The sequence below is a fragment of the Ambystoma mexicanum genome, chromosome 4q (genome assembly GCF_040938575.1).
Source record: "Ambystoma mexicanum isolate Mex_15411 chromosome 4q, UKY_AmexF1_1, whole genome shotgun sequence".
Classification (NCBI taxonomy): Eukaryota; Metazoa; Chordata; class Amphibia; order Caudata; family Ambystomatidae; genus Ambystoma; species Ambystoma mexicanum.
This window is the reverse complement of record NC_090928.1, coordinates 1121829250-1121843089: the sequence shown is the minus strand read 5'-3', so window position 1 is coordinate 1121843089 and position 13840 is coordinate 1121829250. Positions and strand designations below refer to the sequence as shown.

The window sequence follows — 13840 nt, the reverse complement described above, 5'->3', positions numbered from 1 at the left end:
CAATTCTAAGTTCACACCCACCATCTCTGAGATCCTGGAAGCACACCCAGAGTATTCCACCCACAAAGTCCATAAAACCGTCAACAATGCAAGTACACACCAAGACACTAGATGGTCTTCTAGCTATGGCCACCAGCGACTCTGGACTCCTTATGGACACTATCTAACTAGTGCGCACAACCACAAGCTACTCAAAACCACACACTAACACCAACACTAGCACACACCTGAGGCACTGAGTCTTACCCATACCGTTACAATGCATGCAGCCTACCACAACAACTCCCACATGCAAAACAACACTCTTCTGAACCCATCCTCTCATCCTTTCCTCAGTACTCCCCACCTCCTTTCTTGCAGAGCCACGCAAGCACCTGGCGACTGCCCCAGGGTGGTAGCGGTGCACAGCATCAACATAACAGCTGCCCATTTCCTGTGATATTGGAACACCTCAGAAGCCATCCTTGCAAAGACTCGGTGCACACAATTTTTATTAGCGGACTGCATTCAATTTGACAGCATTCGTTTAGAGAGCATGTAGTCACCATGCACATTTTGTTCAACTATTCAATACTTTAAAATGGGCCTCAAAATATGCACTCACCATGCTCCTTTTTAGTGGCAATTCTCTCTTGGCGAGTAATTTCTTACTTGGTGTGCTATGTGAATGTGGAGAACTGGTTGTGAATTACCTTTGGCTGGTAACTTGCATCTTGAAATTCTCCGGATTAAAGCATGGATGCGAAAAGGAAGAAAAGGAACCCAGTGCTCCCAATATTCGAAATAATAGTGATACAAGAGGGATCTAGTGATACAAGAGGGATCTGCCATATTTACGATTCTACGTCTAAATAATGTGGTGATCAAACCACCCATGTTTGGAAGTGCGATGCACAGCCTTCCACCCTTAGTAGCAAATGTAGAATGCTGAAAAATGTATAAAATTCCCTTTCGAACATCCTTTGGTGTACTGCTATAGCCCCGGGCCTCGCCACAGGCGTTTTAGGAGTTTCCATTAAGATTGTTCTGTTTTGTAGCAAGTGAGATTTCTCCTATTTCTTGTTCCGCAAGTGTATATGGAACCATGAATTACAAGACCTGTAATAAAGACCTACATTCAAAATGCCTTCAGCTATCCTTCCGCAAATACCTCCCCTCTCGAGCTCTTCGCTCCTCTACCTCTAACTCCCTCAGAGTCAGTCGTTTTTCAAAGACGAGCTGGGGGTAGATCTGGCTTCGGCTGGGGCCTCCCTCTGGAACAGTCTCCCTGCCACTCTGAAACTTGAGGAGAACCATCTCCGGTTCGGGAACCGCCTCAAGACCTTCCTCTTTGCTTCTGCCTTTGCACCCCCCCTCCCCTTCTGATCTGTTTTCTCTTGGCACCGTGCACCTGGCCACCCTCTGACCTCCGCGCCCAGGTACCTGCCTGCCCTGCCACCCTGCCTCCGGGCCACCCCTTGTACCCATACAGTCACCCCCCTCCCTTTTCTTCTCACACTTATCAAATCCACCTTGTCTGCTGCCTTAAACCCAGCACTTGCCACTTTCTGGCCACTACCATGGTTTGTTCCCTTTTATTATTTATTTATTATTTATCTATTTCTCCTTTGCTCCGCACTATCCACTTCTCCCCCTATCCTGTGCTCCCCCCCCCTCTCCCATGCACGTGCCCGTCACTGGGCCTAGTAAGATTGTTGTTTTGTTCTCCCCTCCCCTCCTTGTTGCGCTCTGAAACACTTGTGTACGAGCGCAATTAGAAATAAAATATCAATATCAATGGAAGACATTGATCACACGCTTTATGGTAATCTGAGTAATGCAGGAGAATTCACCAACATGCGTTGGTACAGGCATAAGGTTATGATGCAATTAAAATGAGTAATACTCAGGATATTTTTTATTTGTACTTTCTCTTAGTTGGCGCGAGTAGATGCCCATTAAACTATAGCTACGTTTTCTCCATTGACATTAATTGAGAAGTGCCTCACTCTGGGTTTGGTTGTGACACCTGTGAGAAACCTGAGGGTATTCTCACTCTACTCCCCTGGGATCCTCTGCGCAGGTGGCCAGGGGAAGGGCATCACTTTTGGATCCTGACCCTGGTGGCAGAGAAGCTGGGTAGGATCACCTGGGTCGAGGGTCCTTGAGGACTGGGAGTGGTATGCCCTTGGGCGAGACATGGTATCCCCCTTTTCCTAGTGAGTTAACCTAACCCTCCCCCAACATTCATAGGCTGTTACAAGCCAGTTCCCCTCCTTATTCCACACAAAACACCTGACAATAGTGAGACAAAGAGGCAACAAAGAGTGATGAGGATTACCCCCTCTTCACCACCTGGGTACTGGGACAAGGAAACTGCATCCTGAACACTAGGAAGATCAGGCATGTCTGCCCAACCATGGCCAGGCAGATCGAATTGACCAGGCACACCTGCAGCCTGTTAAAAGGCTGCTGTTATATAAAATAAGAAGTGAGAGGCAGAGAAAGGAGAGAAATCCGCAAGAAGAAGCCTGGAGAAGCAGGGAGGCCGGCGTGGAAGAGGCCAGTAGGAGACCCGCTCTTCGTGGGAGCAGCCGTGGATGGACTGGACACCAAACTAGGTGCCTGCAGTCCCAGACCACAGAGGACGCTGCCCACGACAAAGCTGAAGGCCAAGCAGGGTTTGCTTTGGTGGTGTTCCCCGCCTCCAGAGCGCAGATGGCAGGAGAAGCAGACCGCTGGGGAGTGTCAGAGGGACACGCGGACACCGGGGTGCTCTGAAACATAATGCAGGCAAGTGCCAGTCCATATACTGAATACCGACCAATATGAAACTATTACACTGAAATAAAACCAAGGCTTATTGAACACTGCATTATAGGGAAACCTCCCTTTTGAAGTAACTGAGCACATTGAATAGTGAACTTCAAAACATTTTAACTTTGAGACAACACAAGTGTGCAGTAATTAAGCAAAGTAGGAATGCTTTTGAACTCTGAATTGAAACCTAAATCATAGTAAACCGATGTTGCATAACAAGTTACATATAACCTTACAGTTGGCTACACTAAAGGCGAAGGAAAACGTGAACAATGAACTTTGAGTGTATGCGGTGTGGCAAGGCAACAACCTGGCGAAGGGTGTGTGCTACATAGTGGCAGGGCCATGAGGCAACCAAGGAGAAGCCAAAGGAATATACGATTGCATGCTAAAGCCAGGAGGCCAGTACAGAGGAGTCAAGTGAAAGTAACATGGCGCACAGGAGCCAGTGCCAAAGAACTTGTGTGTGTCGGGCTGAGAAGTCTAGGGACCCTGGTTGCGCGACCTGTGATGGGTGGCCTGTGTGGTCTGACAACTGCTCCTAGAACAGAGGACCCTGAAGGGTAAAGCCTAAGGACACCACGAAACGAGCTCAACAAAGCCACTGCAACACCTTTAAAAAGATTAAAGCGAGTGAAGTCTTTGGGAATGGAATCCTGAGACTTGAGAAACAGTACTTGTCTTTGGAACAGAGTCCTGAGACACTTTTGTTTTGGATTGTGCAACTTAAAACTTGGGGAAAGGAACGCCAAGAATTGGTCGTGAACTGTATTGCCATTAACTGGAGAAGGTAACCTTGATGCTTTTCTTTCATGGAACTTTCTTCTGCCTGTCATAAGCTCATAACTCTGAGTTGAACACTGTTTCTTTTGAGTTTGACTCCCTACACATTGGTTTATTATAGTTGTGAGGTCAAGGATAGGTTTTGGACACGGATAGACTTTTTTTTTTCTTTTTTTAAAGTTTAGCTCTTTGACACAGACTTTCCTTGGTTTCGTTTAGGTAGGGAAGCCCACCTTGGCATAGGGCAAGTTAGGCCTTCAACCATCCTCACATTTCAGTTAAATACCTTTTTGTTTAAACCTGAAATCTGTTGTCTGTGTCGTACTTCATGATGCCTTCACACACCCTATATCACACACACCCTACAATTGATATATGCCTAGCACTGGAGGTTTACAATGGCCTCTTAACCTTAAATATTCTTAAACATCCGTAATTGATGTAACATCAAAGAAGCATCTGCCTACTGGTGTATAGTGATTCCCCCCCACACCCTCTCCAGCAGCCTCTACATGCAGGTTAATAAATAATGTCAACAGGATTGATCCCCGAGTCACCCCACAATTTACTGGGCGAGGAGGGGACCGGGATGTCTCCAGCCGTACAAAATGAGTGCATTGGAGAGAAGATATAAACCATTCCAGCAACCTACCCCTCACTTGCATACATTTTGAAGGGGTGCAGGAGAGCCTCCTATTCAAGTTTATGTATCGAAAGCGGCAAGTCCCAAAATGCAAGCAAGCGGCCCCCACCCGCATCCAGTACCTTTTTACCGCATTGGTTGCCACCTGGTGTCTAGCTGTCTTATTTCTACACTGGGGTCTAAAACGTGACCGATTGTGAATACTGTTTTCGAAATCACAATCTACTTTGCCGATTCACAAATTCGCAGTCAATCTCCAACCCTGGTTTGTGTTTTTAAAGAAGAAAGTAGTTAACATGTTTGCTTGTTAGCACCTTCAAAAGAAGTGTTGTTTCATAAAGCCCCAGAGCACGAGAGAATGAGTGTAAATCTGATTATTTACAGGCACTATTCACTATTATTTACGGGGAACATTCAAATTGGTATAGTGCAAAGGGGGAGGAATGGTCGGGGGCGCTTGTTGTATGAAGGAATAAGTGCCTAGAAGAGGACACGGATAGTAGCTAGAAGATGCTTAGTACATCAAAAGTGCATAAAGTCACATATGCAGTGTAAGGGTGTGGAAGAGGAGACTGACACACAGGTGGCATTCCTTTGGCTAAAACCTTTTGCTATGATAATAAAGAGGAAACCTTAACTTTCCCTATTTTCTAAGAGGGGGTTTCCCCTGCCTCAACCAAATACTAGGATGTGTCTGAATGATAGTAACCAAAAGTCCACTATCAAAACCTATTTCCTTCCCTTACACTTCTAACTTAACTAAAAGATTGATGAGTCTTCTTGATGCAGAAGAGTGGTGCCGCTCTTCTGGAGAGCGGTCTACCATGCCAATGGTTTCAAGGGACTATTTCCTGAGGAAACGACTCCCTTCCCCAGGTTGCAATCCCTTTCAACGGCACAACACAAAGTTCCATATTGAAAAGTGTTTTCACAAAAACAATGTTCAAACTCCATTAGTGCCAATGACTCCCTTCCCACGGCCTTTTCTCATGTTTCTCACAATGTTCACAACACCAGTGGGAATGACTTCCTTCCCCTGTCCTTTCTCGGATTTTCTTTACAGTTCACAATATGGACTTTGTGTAGCAGACCTGAATCACTAACCTGTCCGGTACTGTGACGAAGGAGAGGGTTAGTGACATCCTTCTCTCTTGGTGTTCGGTCCCAGACCCTTCTGAATTCCTTACAGGTTGCTGCTGATACACCTGGTTCACTACCCTGCCAGGCATTCTCTTGGCTCCATTTACTTTAGGCAGTCTCTGTATTTCTAAACGGGTCCCAGACCCTGGTTCTTGGGATTGCCCCAAAAACCCTGGTACCTCCGTTTGTTGCTGGGTTTTCTCTGCCTGCACAGAGCGCTCCTGCTACTCCGTTCGGTCTCCTGCATTCTCCCTCTCTCGTGGGTTCCTTGCTTGCTGCGGAGGCTCCAAAGCGATGAAGGCTGGGCGGCTGGAGGCTCTCTCCACGTCTGTGCGTTTTGGTGGCTTACTTCCTTCTGGTTTCTGTTTCTCCAGTTTTCTGGCCTGTCTGCCGATTACAGACCGAAAAGGGACACCTCTTGAGCGGCTCGGCATTACGCTCAGCGGTCTCCTATGTGCTCCAAGCTAGACTTCCTCCAGGCTCTGGCATACTCCTCGGAGGTTCTGACTAACATGTTGATCCTTTTTTCCTTGTTATTATTGGGTTGGTCTTACTTGTTCCAAGTTGTCTATACCACTCATGTTGGTTCCGCGGGGCACTCGGCATTGCTCGTGCCTCTTCCTTGTCTCAAGAGTCTATAAAGGAGGTTACCTTCATTCTTCTTCGTCCCAGTATTTCTCAGGGAGGTTACCTTCTTCACGCTGCCTCGTCTTAGTACTTCTTGAGGAGGTTGGAATATCTACCTTACCTACACACAGAAGTATGGGGGTTAGATGGGAGGTTGAGAGGATATGAAGGTAAGTAAGGGACTGTGTTCTCCCATGAAGTCCTCCTTGTATCCCATAGTGGAATCCCTCCCCATGAAATCTACCCAGTAAGTACCACCCCCAGGTTGACTATCTGGTAGCGGCCCGCCTCCTTGGTCTCATGGGAAGGGCCCCCCCCCCTCCCAGGGAGAAGGGACGACATCATAAGATTTGCCACAGTAGACAAGATCAAGTAGTGTAAAAGGTGGGTCGATCTGCTTGTAACTAGTGCATCAGGTCTGTCCCTAGGTGCAGAGTAGGCTCAAACGGGGGCAATGGTAGCAAGAACAAATGAATAATACATAGTGAGTAGTGCTGAGTTACAAAGGCAGGTTTGCTAGGCTAGGAAAGCCACATTCTTGATAAGTTCAGCAGACTAGGCCATAGGATTTCCTAAAAAACGAATGCCTCAGGTTTCTATGGAAATTAAGATTATCTACTTCTCTGAAGGCAACTGCTGAACTTCTTCAGATCCTGGGTCCAGCAGCCCCAAAGCATCATCCTCCAAATGTCCTTTCTCCGAAAGCGTAGACTGCTAGCATTTGGGAGTTTGAAGCTCACAGGAGGAGTCTTGTAGGGAGGACCATTTTGACTCTCTGCCTGAGGTACTACAGCCCTGTGCTCCAGTATGCTCTACGGATGAGGCACAGGATTTTAAAGTAGACGTGTCCTCTGGCAGGGAGCAAATGCAGCAAACATAGCAGTGGGGAGATGCAATCCCTAGGCTTGAGGCCAATGATGAGTTTCTGCTTTATACTGAATAACTTGTAGTTGACATGCAAGGTCGTACAGGATCCCAAAGTGGAGGCTGTTGCAGGCAAGGCTTGCAAGAAACATCACATAGGTAACCTGAGCCACTTAACTTGTTGCAAAGTGGGAGGATTCGCCTCAGGACATGAAGCTGTAAAATGGGATTTCCTTGTGACTTCAAGAACCTGGGTAACAAAGGAGACGCCAAGAGTTTTGGTTATGGTGGCGAGTGTGGGCGGTGGCTTAAGGAGGTAGACCAGCTGAAGGGAAGAGCTGCGTGAATGGACTTGCCAAAGTAGTTCATCCCCTTCCTTGAAGTGCTCAAGCAAAGGTTATTTTTTATTATCCAGTCTGGGATCTGGAGTAAGCAATCCAAGATGTTGTGGTGGGTGGGTGAAGAGTCCCCAAGATTAAAGGAGATCTGTGTCTGCATAGGTTTTAAAAATGGTTGACTAGTGCGTGATAAGGTCTGCAAGAGTCCTCAGGTCGGCATTAAAAAGCCACTGAGATAAGAAACCCCTGATTGCCTCCAGGATGTTGGCTACTGGACTTTCATAGAAAAGGCCCTTCCCGGTTGGAAAAGAAGGGAGATATTGGATGGAGAGCAGTGCCAGAGATGCCAAATGACGCCTCCAGGTGGTAGAGGAGAATTGTGTGTTTAAAAGTGTCAAAGGCTGCTGAGGGATTATGGAGAATGTGACAGAAGGGCATTTTGGCATCAACAGATGATAGGTTCTCATGTTTTATGAAAAGCAGAAGATTCAGTACGTCTTGCTCGCCTAAACCCGGAAAGGGGGTGGTGCAATGAGACTGTTTCATAGAAACACAGTAGTTGGAGAATGGTGACTGATAAAAGGTGTGTTGGCAATAGGAGGGTAATTTGAAGGAGAACTGGTGTCTACGAGAAGAGAGGTTTTCTTCCGCAATTTAGGGAAAATGTTAGATTCCAAGGAGATGTTATTTTAGGACGTTAAAACTGGGGCATAGTGTCCTTGATGGTCTTGGCCGGCCAGAGTTCAACATGCTCAGAGGAGACTCCGTATTCTTAACCAGTGTCAGAAGATTTAATTAAAAGATTGGAGAGACAGAAGAGCGCATATTTTTGCAGATGTAGGATGGGTGGAACTGAGAATTTACTTAAGTTGGAGGTTGTCTGATTAATGGCATCAATTTATTTTTTATGAAGAGGGAGTACGCACAAGCCTTGGAGGCTACCACAGGGAACTAACATTCTAATAGGTGTCATTGTTCCTAATAAAGTCAGAACAGATGTACAGATGGACTGGAGGATGAGGCATAAGGTTTTTTTTATCTTGTTGAGGATAATTGCTTTGTAAATTTTTTTGTGATGCTGCAGGTAATTTATTGGATCCCCTCATCCTTTGATGTCTGTCGACATTGTTCACGAGCAGTTTTTTTTTCTTTTTTTTTTTGTTAAGCTGCCTCTTTAGAATCAAACCGAAGGTTGAGTCAGGGGTCTCACTTCAGTGCAACCAAGATTCCCCTGTGATGGTAGAAGGTGGTCGGATCAACAGACCCTTACCATGGTTCGACAAGGCTGGGAGCTATTCAGCTCCTCCTTCTACCCTAGGAGTGGGCCTGGTTAGCTTAAAACCAACAGTTTCCCGGAGCTACGTTTGGCTCCCCAGGCCAACTGGTGCCTTGCCAAGATGCACCCGGGACATTAACTTTGAGTGTTTGAGAATGTAAATAAAGACTTATTAGGGCGCATCTAAATATAATTGATCGTACATAATGGGCAAATCGTTACTGTGCATCTCATGCGTATGTTATCCATGCCCTGTGCACTCGCTTCTGGCTCCCCCAGCGATGGCGCCTGCCTACTGGGTCACGCCTGACGCTTGGGAGCTGGTTTTAGGTCCTGCTTATCAAATCTTAATTTCGAACCCTGCCTTAGAAACAGCGTCATGCGACTTATGGTCATGCCAGGGTGGCGTCCACACTGTGACCACCTGCATGCTTGAGTTGGATGGCCAAACATTTAGATGAACGATATCAATAGTTAGAGAAGGTGAGAATGTTACTTATTTGGGCAGTCTATCCAGATGTTTGATTTGAAATCCGCCTACTCCTCTAGGAAGAGTGGAGTTTCTCCACGGGTGGTATATAGTGAAAATGGGCATAGGCATCCATAAGGCATTTACAGACCAAGCTTTCAAAAGCGAAGGCAGTGCTGCTAGGGATCATTGTGTTCTGGATGCTGGCAGAGTAAATCCATGCTCCCGGCTTGCTCAATCTTACTTCCCACAGGGAGTGCGTCGACCAGGTTAGTGTATTTGTTACACATGAGGGTTCCCCAAGTTGCTGGGTCATGACAAAGAATGCAGAAGTCTTTTATATAGTGCATGACACACACAGACACACTGTAGCATTACACAATATGTGCCAAGAGAATAACCACAACACCCAAGTGCATATGCGTTGTAAACATGTGTGCAGTCTGCAGAGGTGGACTGTGACACACTTACAAACACAGCCTTGATTATTTGGTTGTGGAGCATTTTTAGTGCATGGTTCAAACAATGACCACTTCAGGCTGTGCACTATATCCCATACTGTAGTCCACTAAGGACCATGTTTAGTGCATTTAGATCGTACAAACTCCCAGAATGCCCCATCTCTTCCATCAGTGGTCCATGTTTAGTATGTGTGTATTACACGCACACACACCCCTATGCACCCCCCATCCCCTACTGTGACTAATCTATGGAATTTGTCCCTTCTCCTAAAGAGGGAGATACCCCCTATGAGACTAGCAGGTGAGCCGGCTAAGCTTAAAACCCCTTGTGGGACAGGCCAAGCTGAATCCCCCTGGGGTGACTCCTTGTTGGTGAACAAGGAATCCCCAGAATAGGATTCTATTCATCCTCCCTCATGTGAAAGCTCACATGTGTTGCTTTGCTATATGGGATTGAGCAGTATAATTGTATTTGTAACCCTTTAGAGATGGCTGGTCTGTTTTTTGACCTTTGTATCCAACACCCAGTAGGAGAAACACAGAGTCCATGGAACAACTAAGCATGAATTATAAAGATGATGGAGGAACAACATTAAAGGGAAAGAAAGAGGAAGCCCTGCATAACAAGGCATGAGCGGGTTAGCCTCCTGGATGGCGGAAGCTAGGTAGCAGACAGCCACGGAAGCGTCTGCTGTGGAACAGCAACTGCGCCAGAGGAACGCTGCTAATACCAGATCGGTTTGGAGTCAGTTGAGCTCGATGGACAAGCACCATTGAGCGAGAGACTGGTAACTGGCGCCTCCAGGCCACAGCTCTGGCGAGCCTGCGAGACTTTGGCTGAAGAGAAGGCAGACCATTAGGAGAGGCTGACCTATGGTCCAGCAACAGCCTAATAACTGCCTCCTCCAAGGAACGCCCCCATGACACAAGATATATGCGGCTGTTCTGGGTAATGCCGCCGGGCCCCCCAAGGCGAGGCCAGGTAACTGTTGTTACATGGCAGCAGGGTCAGGAGAGGGGCAGCAGCTCTCCTACAGGGTCGGCGCCCCTCTCCTCCCCAAAGATAAGGGAGATAGCAGGGTCTGGCGCATCAAAGCGCAGGAGGGGTGAGGTAATCAAATACCTCACCCTTCCACGAGAGTATGTGTGCATCATAAACCATGAGACCCAGGCAGGGAACTACAAAGGGATGCCTCCCCTCCCCAGGGGAGGAGGGGGCCCCATTAGTCAGCTGTAGGCTGGCCGGGGGTTGGTGCACAGCCCCCACCCACACATGCTACAGAGACCCAAGGGGTGCCCTGGGGCCTATATAATGAGCTGCTTGCAGCTCCATAAGCACAAACTGTTTGTGGACTCTGCACGGGGACTCAAACAGAATAGGGAAGTTGGCTGTGCTACTCTGCGTTTTCCTGCTCTTTTTCTTTTCCACAAAAAACCCTCCCACCCTAGAAAAAGGGGAGAAGAACAATGGGAAGAAAATCGGGACACTGTACGGTGACCACAACAAGTCGTGGGACAAGAAAGGACGCATGGGCCTGAGGGACCCGGTGCCCAAAAGTATGATCTTATTATGATATGCGATTGTTTGTTTCCATAACCATATCTGTAACAAAATCCTACGGCCTTTTTATTGCCAACACTTGACCATATTGTTGTGGTGTAATTTTTCATGGGGAGGGCAAGGGCCGTAAGACATGACACACACACCCCACAACAACTAATGTAAGTCTGCTGCATATGGGTTCAACAGTTACTGGTAGGAGGGTGGAAAGACCCGGCAAAACCCCATGGTGGGGTGAAAGATCAGAAAGCCATTGGCAGGGTGAAGCCAAATGAATCCAAGAAAGGGTGAGAGTTACAAAGCCCCACAGTGGCGTGAGGAGCAAAAGGACCCATCGCAGTGTGAAAGCCAAGCACCGGGGCCAGAGACATTTGAGCACACGGTTGAGTGAAAAAAGGCATATTGCAGAGATTCGAGGACTCCCCATCCCTATAGGAAACACGAAAACAAGACCGACTCAAAAGACATTCCTATCAGAAATTTGAACTATTTAGCCAGGTGCGAGGCTTGGAAACTTATATATTGCGTGGGGGGGTCAGAGGCCGACCAACATTTCAGCCATTGAGGAAGAAATGCTGCAGAAGACCTGCTCCGCCCCACTTTATTCTTTGTGCATTAGTGGTAGGGTCACTACTGGGGTTAGACTGGGATTTTGGGACAGAGGACCGTGTTAAGTTTGTAAGACTTACTGATGAACACCTGTTCTGTTTTTATTTGGTAAGCTTACATCAGCCACACATTAGAGGTGGCGAAAGAGTAGACCTTCTTTTTTTATTTAAATAAGACACGGTTGAACCATACTGTCTAGTCCACCTCCCGAGTGTCTTCTCTTTCTCTCTTTCTCTCACGTCTGCCAGCTGCAAAGCCTTGTGCACACCATTTAGTCTGCTATGATTTGCATTATTCTTCCAAGTAGGATTTGTGAATCCCAAACAGACGTTTGGCTTCAGTGGGCTTCATCTTTGCTTGGAGATTCCAGTGACTGTGTGGTGGAAAACTGTACAAAAAATGTAAAATGAGTGCATGCATTATTTTCACGCACACAAGTAGCACCACGGACTTGTCCATTTGAACTGAAAATGTATGTGCATGCACAGCTGTGGTAGTGAATCAGAGTGATTTGCCCGCGGCTGAAATTACCGCAGGCAAATCGTTCGCATGGTAAAGTATGCACCTTTCTCATGCATTCTCACACCCACACACAACACACCCACACCCTCAGCACACCCCCACCCACACCCCCAACATAAACAAACCCCACTTACCTTCATCTTCACACTGGTTCCTGCAGCGCCAGTTCCCGATAGTTCCCTTTCACTTCCATGATCGGGAACTGGCGCTGCAGGGTCCCTTTCTTTTTCTTTGTAACGGAAGGTTGCGGGGTGTCCCTCGCAGCCCCCGCTCACTATACCACAAAGTATAGTGAGCGGGGCAATGCGGGGACACCCCCGCAGCCCGTTCTTATTTTTTTTTTCAATGCTATCACCAAAGGTTCTAACTTTTTGTGTTTGAACCTTTGGTGGTAGCATTTTTAGAACTTTTGGTTCATGCGAACCTTTATATGCGGAAAAACGTCCTAAACCGTGGTAGTCGCTTGCGTCCGATTGTAGTTCAGGGCCTGCAGTGACCCATGGCCCTAAACTGCAACCTGTCTTTGACTTGAACCTCCACAGACACGCCCTGCAAGCTGTGAACTGTGCTCTGGAGTGTTCTGTTTATAATCTGCCACCCCCACTGCAGGCACATAAGGCATCCCCAGATACCCCGAATTACTTGCCTTCATCTTGCTAGTTGGTTTTTACCTGCTGGCCTCAGTTATGACATATCACAAGGTTATGATTCTCTGGTGAGGTTTTGCGGCAACATTCAGTGGAGATGACGGCACTAAAGAGGGCAAACCTCCAGCCAGACCTAATTGGCTTAAGCAGGCTGGGTTCGCCAATGGCAGCCGTCTCCTCTTGCTGCCCCTTCTCCCTACTACACAACTCCTTTGCCCCTCCGTGCAGCGTAACCCACGACCCCTACCCAGTTTCTAGCAGTGTTATAATTTACATAGTGGGCAAACCTTCATCCAACATTAATATGATGGTAGCTTCCCCTGGGGTATCATAAACCCTTCCCCCTGTCTCATTCTTGTTTCACAACTCACCATAACATTTAAAATGTTTGTAACCATTTATACTCATTGGGGCAGCTTAAGAATTTGGATGTGAAGATAAAATGGTAATGACATTAGTGGCTCCTTTGGGATGGTGCTGGTGTCTTGTTTTTAAGAGATGGGTCTGGGTCTGTATGGACATGCCTAGTGCCCAATGCACAGACATCATTTGAGTTATAAATGTGTGTGTATATATAATTATCCAGTTTAAGACTAGAATCAAGTGAATGCAATTGCACATTCCCCTATTTCTCGCGATTTCCTTTTTTCTGCAATCTCTTTCGATTTAAGTTTTCATTAAATGTCAAACTGGGTTTAAGCGAGTTGCCAAAACAAGCAACTCGGTTCCATGGGTTCAATGAAAGGCCAACTCCAATCGTATGAGCTGGGTACAAAGGTTGGACGCTTTTAAGCAGGCGGTGGGTTGGCACAGGCCTTAGATTATGGTATTATCGAGCCGAGCAGTTGAGTTCAGCTGCATTCACTAATACTGATACGATCGCTTCACCATTTCTTTCACAGGAATCAAAAGCCAGTGCACTTTGTAGAAGGTGCCCCAGGGCCCAGGCAACAGTTTTTCAAAATCTCCTCTTGAGCTAAGGTAAGCCTACGGTAATCTACCTTTTTGTGTAATGCATGAAATTTCATGTTTTTTTCTTTTAAGCACTCTTTTTTTTCATGCATAGTGTTTATGTTGTTGGCTGCTTCTTACTGGTCTCTT

The 13840-nt window shown here is 46.9% G+C and overlaps 1 protein-coding gene across 3 annotated transcripts in view; it reads left to right on the top strand.

Moving 5' to 3' along the window:
• Positions 1–13840, top strand: part of EPHX1 (epoxide hydrolase 1) — a 325954-nt gene that overhangs the window by 60329 nt on the left and 251785 nt on the right. For 2 of the 3 annotated variants that reach the window (XM_069608697.1, XM_069608698.1), the window contains one exon: positions 13642–13720. The exons of the other annotated variant lie outside the window; for it this stretch is intronic. The gene's annotated coding sequence lies outside the window, so the exon portion shown is untranslated. The remainder of the gene's footprint in view (positions 1–13641; positions 13721–13840) is intronic. 3 annotated transcript variants of the gene reach the window in all.